Source organism: Ptychodera flava (genome assembly GCF_041260155.1).
Source record: "Ptychodera flava strain L36383 chromosome 3 unlocalized genomic scaffold, AS_Pfla_20210202 Scaffold_26__1_contigs__length_13983176_pilon, whole genome shotgun sequence".
NCBI lineage: Eukaryota > Metazoa > Hemichordata > Enteropneusta > Ptychoderidae > Ptychodera > Ptychodera flava.
In genome coordinates this window covers 8,888,280-8,898,648 of record NW_027248280.1, presented here as the reverse complement: position 1 = coordinate 8,898,648, position 10,369 = coordinate 8,888,280, and the positions used below count along the sequence as shown (strand labels likewise).

General features: G+C 36.5%; 1 long non-coding RNA gene across 1 annotated transcript; it reads right to left on the bottom strand.

Moving 5' to 3' along the window:
* Positions 1-3,735: 3,735 nt before the first annotated feature.
* On the bottom strand, positions 3,736-7,065 carry LOC139125878 (uncharacterized). Its single transcript, XR_011550394.1, has 2 exons — positions 5,910-7,065; positions 3,736-4,406 (listed from the first exon to the last, which is right to left on the bottom strand). It is a non-coding gene; the product is annotated as an uncharacterized lncRNA (long non-coding RNA).
* Between the last annotated feature and the right edge of the window lie 3,304 nt (positions 7,066-10,369).

Below are 10,369 nucleotides of genomic sequence, written 5' to 3'. Positions count from 1 at the left end.
AGAAGACCAATTGCATATTACACACTTTATAAAGGGGTTTCGAAAAACAGAACCCTCAATCGTACAGAAATTGTCTTGCATGACACCCAAGTAGAGTTTTGACGATATTTTACTACGATTGGCCCATTAATAGCCAAAAACAACACGCTCCTGCGAATGGCAATATTTAAGAAGCATGCATGGAGAGATTGGCACCGGTGATAACTTTGCGTGTCACATGAAAGAAAAGAGATGATTTGATTGGTCCAAAGTTAGGTCACCGGTGGTAAAAAATCGCAAGGCGTAGCACTGTAGGTGATTGACCGGCGATCGAAAAACGTGCGCCCGAGAAATATCAAAACGTTTTCATCCCTGCGATTCGACCGACGGTCGAGTGCGCCGGCAAAAAATCACTTTCAAACCATGTAGCACACTAGCCGACAGTCACCTGAAATGTGCGCCCATCGGTCAAATCGTCTGAAGTGTGCGCCATGCATAATTATATTACAAATAACATGCATGACTAAGTATAAAATTCTAATTTTCTAATTACATCGGGAGGGTAAGAGAAAGGGTATCCCCGTATGAATACCAGTCGAATTACCCCCTCCACTCACAGGGTTGATGAATATCCTCCCGAGGATGAGGCTGAGTACTCAGAGGCTCAATAAGATTCAGATTCAACCCCAAACACAAATGATTATGCGGCAATGTAAACCCCCACCCCACCCGGGGCATAGTGGGGGTTTTGGAAATTGGTCTTGTCAAATTTGTCAAATGCTCCACCCCCTGGGGCAAGACATTCTGGAAAATCCCCACCTAAAACAAATAAATCCCCCACATTTTCCCGACCTCAAGGTGTGGGGCATTTCACGTCCGTGAAAATGACTAGTTGGGTCGAAAAGAAGCCATTGCCCCACCCCTTCGGGCATAGTTTCATGGCAAAGACAGTCTAACCCCCCACATTTTTCCCGTATCGGGGTGGGGGGTGGGGCTTTACATTGACTGCCGCATTACATCTAAGTATTGCTTAAGTCTGTATCTCGATCGTATCAAGTACTTTAAATTAAATGTTCGGCTGCATTCACAAATTACTGGTAGGGGAGGGGGAATCATGGGGGTGGGGAATTTGAAAGTTTATGGGGTTGTAGAGAGGGGATTTGTAGGGATTGCACTGGGTAGGTGGTGGGTTTTAAAAGTATTTTGTTCATTATTAAGTCAAGTGGAAGTATAACTAATGTTGATCATCATCTGCACAGAAACATTTGGACTGAATGACATAGTTTTGGTAGGTGATAGCGTCAAAGAATGCACAGAATGGCATAAAAATTAGGTCAATTTTGAAAAAATTTCCCACCCCAGGGAGGGGACCCACTCCCTTACCTTCGCAATAACACCCTGGCCGGCAATTACTTGAACCCAGCCGCCTATGCTGAAAAATTGTAAACACCCTGGTTTTATACTGATCTTTAAAGAACAGGCAAAAGTTACTAAAAACAAGCTGTAAATGATGTAATCACCCTTACAAGAAATAGCAGAGAAAACAAAACCATGACTGAGACAATATAAACTGAATATCTTTAAAAAGAGGAATGACTGTCGTACTTTCTAATATGAAGATGTCTAATAAAAACAATATAGAAACCGATGGAGGACTGTAAAATGAAAATACGTTTAAAAGTGTCTGATAAACATTGCACCATGTTAGGGACTTTTGAAAATTTCCATTAAAATGAGTAAAGCCTTATAGCATGCAAAGATGTAAAATCTGACAGATGTCTTGGACTGCACACGGTTACTTTCTAGTAACCGTGGACTTCAGTTGTTTTTTTCACAAGTTAAAACTAGAAAACTCTCTGATTGATTTAGAAGTGTCATATAACAAACAATAAATCATAAACTGTATAAATAAACTCTGTAGAAAACAACAATAAAATATGTAATATAATACTAGTGGTATACACAAGATCAGGCTAGAGAGCAGTAACATGGGAGACTGAAAGGGGGGGGGTAGGATTTGAAAATTTCTTCTAGTATAGAAGGTGGGATTTGAAAGTATTTTGAGGGTACTGATGGGGGATTTCAAAGAAATTATGTTTTTTATCGCAATTCCTCCACCCCCGCCCATTATTTGTGAATAGCCTTATGTATCCAAATACACCATGTGTCACTGATTATAATGCACTTCCTGACCCCAAAATGTACATAAAACCACTTTTTACCTTTTGTGTGTATAATTTGTTCATCAGGAAAAAAAATTAACGTGCTTAATGACATCAAACATATGTTGATTAGAGGTAGCAATCCCGGGTAGCAATCAAGATTAAGGTAAGTATTAAAAGTGTGGTTTCACAGTAGAAATGGTAGCCATTTTTGGTGTATCTTGCCTTACAAGATCTCTACAACTATTTTAATTAGATAAACATTTCAACAACGTTATTATAGGATTGCATTTATACAGAAATGTAAAAACAACACTTTTTGTTATGTAGACTAGACACCCATGACTTTTATCCGCTGTGACTTTTTACCAAAAACATGCTATGCTCCTGGCATTTATGCGGAAAATGCATATTAGGTCTGGGCAATTATGTTTGCATTTAAAGATAAAAATAGCGTTAGTTTAGTGTCATATTAAAGATAATTAAATTAATGTTGACACCAATATTAATTGACGGGTCTAAATATGACTTCACCATAATAACAATTATGAGTCAAAAATGTGTTGTTTGTTACATTTTTGCTGATTAATATGCTTACACCATTTATATATTTGTGCATATATCAAAATTCTAATCAACATATGTTTGATGTCATTAAGCACGTTAATTTCTTTGAAATCCCCCATCAGTACCCTCAAAAATTCTTATCCTTTTTTGTGTATGTACTCTGATCTTATCAGGTGGAAGTCGCCCTAGAGGGCGCAGTCTAAGGCCAGGACCCTAGGCCATCCAGAAATACTGCAAACAAATCATATACAGGACGTTGTGATGCTAAAACAGCAACAAGGAATAACTAGTTTTCCGTACATCAATGCTGATTAAACCAAGGCAGAGATGTCACCATGTTTTGAAAATATTTGCATAAATCCAATGTCAAACCTAAAAGAAAGCATGCAAAGTACTGGATAAAATTAATGCATTTTGATAAACCAAATATCACAGCCATGAGTTATAGCTAGGCTCACCAGACAAATCTTTTATATTGGCAATGGATGATCTAGTTAAATTCTCTCAAATCTAGCATTTTGGCATAGGCCGAAGGAGTCATGAATTTCAATCCTAATAAGTAAATTTGGAAAAGGGTACTATGTTATGTGTTATTTCTTTAATACTACCTGTTGTTTTACCCCCATCAGTGCTTGACCCTAGCAAGCTTATTGCCACTACCAATCAGGTCTGCTTTGTTTCCACTAGTCCAGCTAACAGTACACACAGAAGTTACATGTGTAATACATTTCGTAAACAATCACATCAAGCTCATTAGTACAGTGCATACTAATGAGCTTGGTGTGATTGTGATGTGATGTGATGTGATGTGATGTGATGTATGTATGTTTGGTCCATTAACATAATCACCACGTGACAAACCAACCCGATATTAGACCTTATTGCACTAGGTTTTAATCACAACAGAAGAAATGGTTTTCTTTGTCATTTTTTTAGCTTAAATTGTAATACATGTATGGTTTATCAACCACAACTTTATTCTATAAAAATGATATTTCAAAGTTATGACACGATTATGAAGCGATCATTATTGACATGTTAAGTAACCATACTCTTTATTGTAAGTATCATTTCAATGAAGAGTTTACAAGAGAAAAAATGAAAGCTACAGTGAATATAAAGTTCATGACCCCAAATGTAACCAGGAAAACTTAATATTCTTGACATGCTCTGGTGTATTAAATTACTGTTCTTGTCCATGTAAAATGTCAACTTTGCCAACTTGTACCAGTCATGAATGGTTTGAGCTCATTTCATGCTTTCTTTGTTCAATAGTCGAATATATATACATATATACTGATTAGAAATATAATGAGGCAAGGAGAACCTTCTCAAATGTTCATCTCGTTCATTATTTTGTGTACAGCCATAATCCATCATTTTTTCAGGCTAAGTCCCTGGTAATATCTATAAATGTTAAAACTGCATGCTCAAAAGGTGCATTATCTCCATTTGCTAGTCTGCTAAATATGTCTTCAAATGTCATATTGACTTGACGAAATCGCTGTTCTCGTTCTTTCACTTTATCTTCACTTGTAGACAGTGGATCGACACCAAAATAACTGTAACGGGTGAGATTCCCACCTGATTGCTCATATAATTGAATGGCTTCATCAACAGTGGGAACAACATTGGCTGGTACGTTTGATACACGATTACCTGTACCTGCAAGATTTTCAGGAATTCTTGACTGCCATCCTAAAATAAAAATAAACACAATAATGTAAGTATATCTATTACATGTAAATAAATTTTGTAATATTTGAAATTCAATATAAATGAATGAAACGAAATTTAATTTTGTATGAATGAATGAATGAATATTTGCATGAAATTGAACTTTGAAATTTGTAATAAATTTTGTATTTAACATATTTTGAAATTTATAAATAAATTTGTAATATTTGAAATTGAATATGAATGAACTTTTGAACTTTTGTATGAATTGAATTTTGCAATGAATGAAATGAAATTTTCAATATTCTTATAATAGTCACTCTGAGTCCTATTAATAGAGAAACAGAACAATGAGATCATAATTAAACCAGCACATCTTGACACTGATAAAAATGTAATACATAGGGGTATACATAGGCAAACATATCCACTCACAAAAGTAGCAATTGTCCAACCATGTTTTTTTCCATACATACATACCCATACATACATACATACATACATACATACAGACAGACATACATACATATATACACACACACATACATACATACATACGTGAATACATAAATACACACACACATACATACATTCATTAATACACACACATCCATACATACATTAATATACACACATCCATACATACATTAATACACACACATACATACATACATGCATGTATGCATACATACATACACACACATACATACATACACACATACATACATACATACATACATACATACATACATACATACATACATACATACACACATACATACATACATACCATCACACACACATACACACACACATACACACATACATACATACATACATACATACATACATACATACATACATACATACATACATACATACATACATACATACATACAACAAACTCAATATCAATCCAGATACTGTTGCAGTTAATGACAAAGAAAAATTGATTACTATTCTCAGGTCAAGAAATAAAGAAACCGTAATAGAAACAAGCAAATTCATAATGCATTTAAAATAAGGGAACACATTGTAACCACAAAATAACTAGTCCTGCTGTACTACTGCTGCCTCGTGATAAATGTTTATATATGAACCCTCATTTTGTCTTATGCTGTGTATGTATTTTTCCATATCGTATATGTCTGTATTAATGTAGTTTTGTTTTGTTTTGCATACACTTTATTGTACTCCAAGCCGATGATCTTACTTTCGAATAAGGCTACAATAAAGTTATTAAAATGTAAAAAAATGTACATACATATACATACATAAATACACACACATACATACATACATACATTATCATACATACATACATACATACATACATACACATACATACATGCATACATACATACATATATATATACACACATACATATACATAGACAGACAGACATACACACATACATACATACATACATACATACATATATACATTAATTAATTAATTAATTAATTAATTAATTAATTAATTAATTAATTAATTAATTAATTAATTAATAAAAAAGTGCATACCTTCAAGAGGGTGATGGTTCCAAGCAGCGACCATGCGCTTCATTCCAACGTCAGCAACAGCACATGATATAAATGACACACAGAATTTATGAGTATCATCCATCATATTAACCAGCATTCGTCGTTGCATCTCAATAAGAGCTCCTTTGATTACGTAGTTGAAGCGTTGATTTACTTCAGGCCACTTTCTTTCAGCGGGTAGGTTGTTCGCTGATCGGCTTTGTATATATGGTGGGCAAATTTTGTTCGTCCTGTACTGTTTTAAATACGATTGGATGAACAAAACTAAGCAAAACTCTCGCCCATATCCACTCGAACCATATCCCATAGTCCTTCTTTTAACATTAGATCTCTATAGGCGTTGTATATTATAATAGGGTTTTTCACTGGCATTGTTACATGTGCGACAATTTTCCGGCTATAACCATCGGAAAACAGAACGTGGGTAACTCCAAAATACACCAACTTTTCGTTTTGGTCGACATGAAGTTTGTGTCCATGATACGGGGAAAAATAGGGTACTGGGTTTAACTGTCTCACTGTATCATTTCGTCGTCGGTTGTGGTAGGTTGGGTTGACACGCTTCAGACTCTCTTGAATTCTGTATCTTCCTTCACGTATACCTCTTGCACGAAGGAGGCCGGACATAGTTTTCCTTCCATACGATGGCCCAACTTCAGATACAGCCTTGGAAACTTCCGCATCCAATTCGTCGCGCGTACGACGATGTATGTTGTACTTGTCGCAAAATCGTCGCACACTCCTTTCCGAAACGCCATAATTGCTTCCATATCTTGATTGTAATAAAACACTTATATCGCGGTGACTCTTTCCAGACTTGAGTAGAGACCTGGTCTCATCCACTGAAATTAGTTTTTCCATCTCCATGATTATGAACCTTCACTATGCAGTACTAGTTTCCGCGCCGTCGGGTAGCCTCACCGAACCGTCCACAAGCTTAACTTGGTGGAAAATAGTGCTGTCGACGATCAACAGACTTGGTTCAGTACTTAGCCCCGCCTTAAAAATGACTTTTGTCCAATCAGATTAGAGTTTTAAAATTTGTCGTGGCAATGCTTCTTGTAAGCGCCTATCTCATGACCAATGATGAACCAAAGGAAAGATTCGTAAATTTAAAACACAGTCACAAAGTTATGCCGACACGTAATGGATTTGAAAGCGGTAAGGCTTTGAGGCTACCCGACGGCGCGGCAAATACAGAATTTCGAACAGTGTTGCAAAATGAAGACTTTTTAGACAAGCTTTGATGTTGTCTGCAATGAAATCTGGTGTTGCAAAAGAAACGACATCAGTTGCTCTGATATAACTGTCCAGCAAACCAAATGAATCAGACTGATGGGCGGAAAAAAACGTGCAGATTCGTGCAATTTATTTATTTGCGATCGTTATGAGATCCCACCAGAAAAAAAATATCCCTCCAAAAATGATCTAAATAGAATCTTTGCATAAAATCATGGGACGGTGACGCAAGTTATAATTAATATCCCGCCAATAATGTTAATTTAACGCGTACAGTGAGCACCGCCTTCAGTTTGCACCTTCAGACTCTAGAGGGCAGACTAACTTATTGCTTATGCATTATGAACTTCGAAGAAGGCATAAACTCGGTAGGTCTCTGGTAGCTTTTGGAATATGGAGTATGCTAGTTTTTAAGAGGTTGGACGCATTTCGTCATTCTGAAAGGGTCTATAGACATATGATAGTTAGATTGGACAATTTACTTATGGAAGATGTAAAAAGTAAGACATTTTACATGTCATTTCCCTTCTTTTCATATCACACTCTAGAGAATGGGTCCGTTTTGCATATGAATTATTGGAAAGACTATAAAGCAAGAAGATATAAAGGATGTTGAAGTACTTTATATATGGAGTATAATTGTCTCACTTAGACTGGCCGCAATTTGTCACGGATTCTTCACAATAATTTAGGTGAAAATAAACAAAATTTGTGGATTCGAAATCTAAATAATTCTGTAAAGTATTGATAAGACGTGGTCATTGCATTTAAGTTTGCAACAACTGTAACAGTTGTTAAGGCATAAGAAGTGATAATGATAATTCTTATGCATATTTTCAGCGGAAAAATAGCTAAAACTTTCATTTATTATTCAATGTGGTTCACATATAAATAAAACAAGCGCAGCATTTCAAGAAAGGAACTGAAAGTAAATATATCGGGTTTGTCATCGCTTACGGGAGATTCATAATTTCTGTCATTCCAATAGGATAAAGTGGGTGTATTTCAAATCGTTTTAGCCGCCAAATTAATCTTGTGAGACATATTAATTTTTTTTGTCGTAATATAATCCTCACATATGTCTTAATGTTAGAGAAAAATAACGAAAATTGTTGGTACTAAAAAGTTTAGTGGCTCGATCGCCCTTAAGTGGGTGATACCAAAAAGTAAAACAGAATAACACAGGGAGACATTATATGTCAGCAGTATGATGTTGGAAGTGAGTTTTGAAAGTGTGTCAGAATAAAATGCTTGTTAACGTTGACGCAGAGTGTACACACGCCCTAATATCACTTGACTTCTGGCAATAGTCTGCCAGAGAATGTGCGCCCCCACTTCACTGAAACTGGAATATCTGTTGCAAGCAAACAGCTAAAAGCTAGATATAGCAGGCAACGATGTCAACAATGAATAAACGATTCTTACTGCTGAGAAAAATACTTGACCAACGGTTACTGAAAACGAGTCCCATATGAGATTATACACAGGTAGACTGCTTCATGGTTTCAATCAGATTGACAACTACAAACGAATATTCGGCAAAATGTACAAAGACTAGCAATAATAATTATGATCATTTTACCGTCTTTAGCTAAGCGGGTTCGCTTGGCGGAAGCAGTATATAACGATTTGAGTTCCCATTTTTACCCTACCGTGTGAGTGTAGTATTCGAACAAGTGAGATCATAATCCTACGGTGTTCCGTGTTCCTTGTGGCCTGGGGATTTTTTATAATATACAATAAATAGACCCTTTCAAAATTACTGTTTTTACATTGCTTGGATATCCATATTTTTTTCTATTTTTTTTACTTTTGATTTGAAATCTTTTGATTCTCCATTGATGGAAGCGCATGTACGGTTACATCCGTCATGTGATGACCAGAGTGTGATTGTAAAGTTGTCGGGAAGTTGTTCAGAAGAAAATTAAAGCATTTTGTATGTCATTTTGTATGTCATCAAGATAAACAACCCATTATACATTTCCTACATCTTTGAAACGGGGATGACGGTAATCATTTATGTGATGGAAATTTTGTGAACGTTTTTGCAATGTGTTCCCACGATGAGTGTGAACTGATTCTTTGTTAGTAAAAATCGTCAGAAATGGTCCAGTGACCGTGATAAAATAGACACGGATGCAAAAATCATTGCGAGGAAGATAGTAAGAAATTCACATTGCGATATTTGCTGTCGTATTTCTCAGCAGGAATAACCCATTTTTACACATTGTGTATAAGAAGAGTAAGAGGTTCGGCGGTCAATATCATAATAATCTTGATCGCAGCTATTTGGCGAGAAGACAGCGGGCTCTAATAATCTCGCAAAATTATTGATATTATGTTTTTGTGTTGAAAATATTTCGATTGAAGAAGCAGCTCAAATCAACAGCTGTGATATATTGGGAATCGTGTTTATCACTGGACGCAGAACTACCTTGCTATCAACATTAAGTAAAGTACCGATATACACCTCTCAAAATTACAGAGGAGGCCAGCTGCGGCATCGGCGGCGACACGTTGGTCGTAATCTTGTCTTATTCTGCCCTGTCATTTGTACCGTTAAGAAATTTCAAAGCTATAATTTTTTACACTGACATATAATACAGCGACCATGCACACTGATGATCATTCCACTGTTTCTGTTGTTTTTGTTGTTGTTTTTTTTTGGGTTTTTTTTATTTGCCCCTTGCCTCGGTAAAATCTTTTCCATACGATACACAGTTTGAATTTCTTGCAAGGTAAATTAAGTATATTCCCAGTTTGTGGGTAAAGTCTGGAGTGAACGGTTGAATTGACGCTGATAGAGTAGATATGGAAAGCCGTTCGGGACCCCCGGCGACAACAGTCAAACCAATGCAAAATTACATAGGAATGCAGCGGCGACAACTGTTACACAAATCTGACTGTACAACTGGCGACAACAACAAAATTTTGACCGGCACCGACAACTCCAGAGCCGACAACTGTAGAATATCACCCGACACCTACAACTTATCACCCGACACCTACAACTTAAAAGCCGACACCTACAACAACAGCTAGCTCACTGGCCCGGCAGCGGCAGCGCTGTTCATTTGGAAGCGCCTGCGCACTTTGATTGTACTCGATGCCGCTGGCGACAACTCCAGTCACATCACAGGCGACCCAATATGTTCTGAGTTTTTCACACTGTTTTCTCTATCATTTTCTCTTCTTTCTTC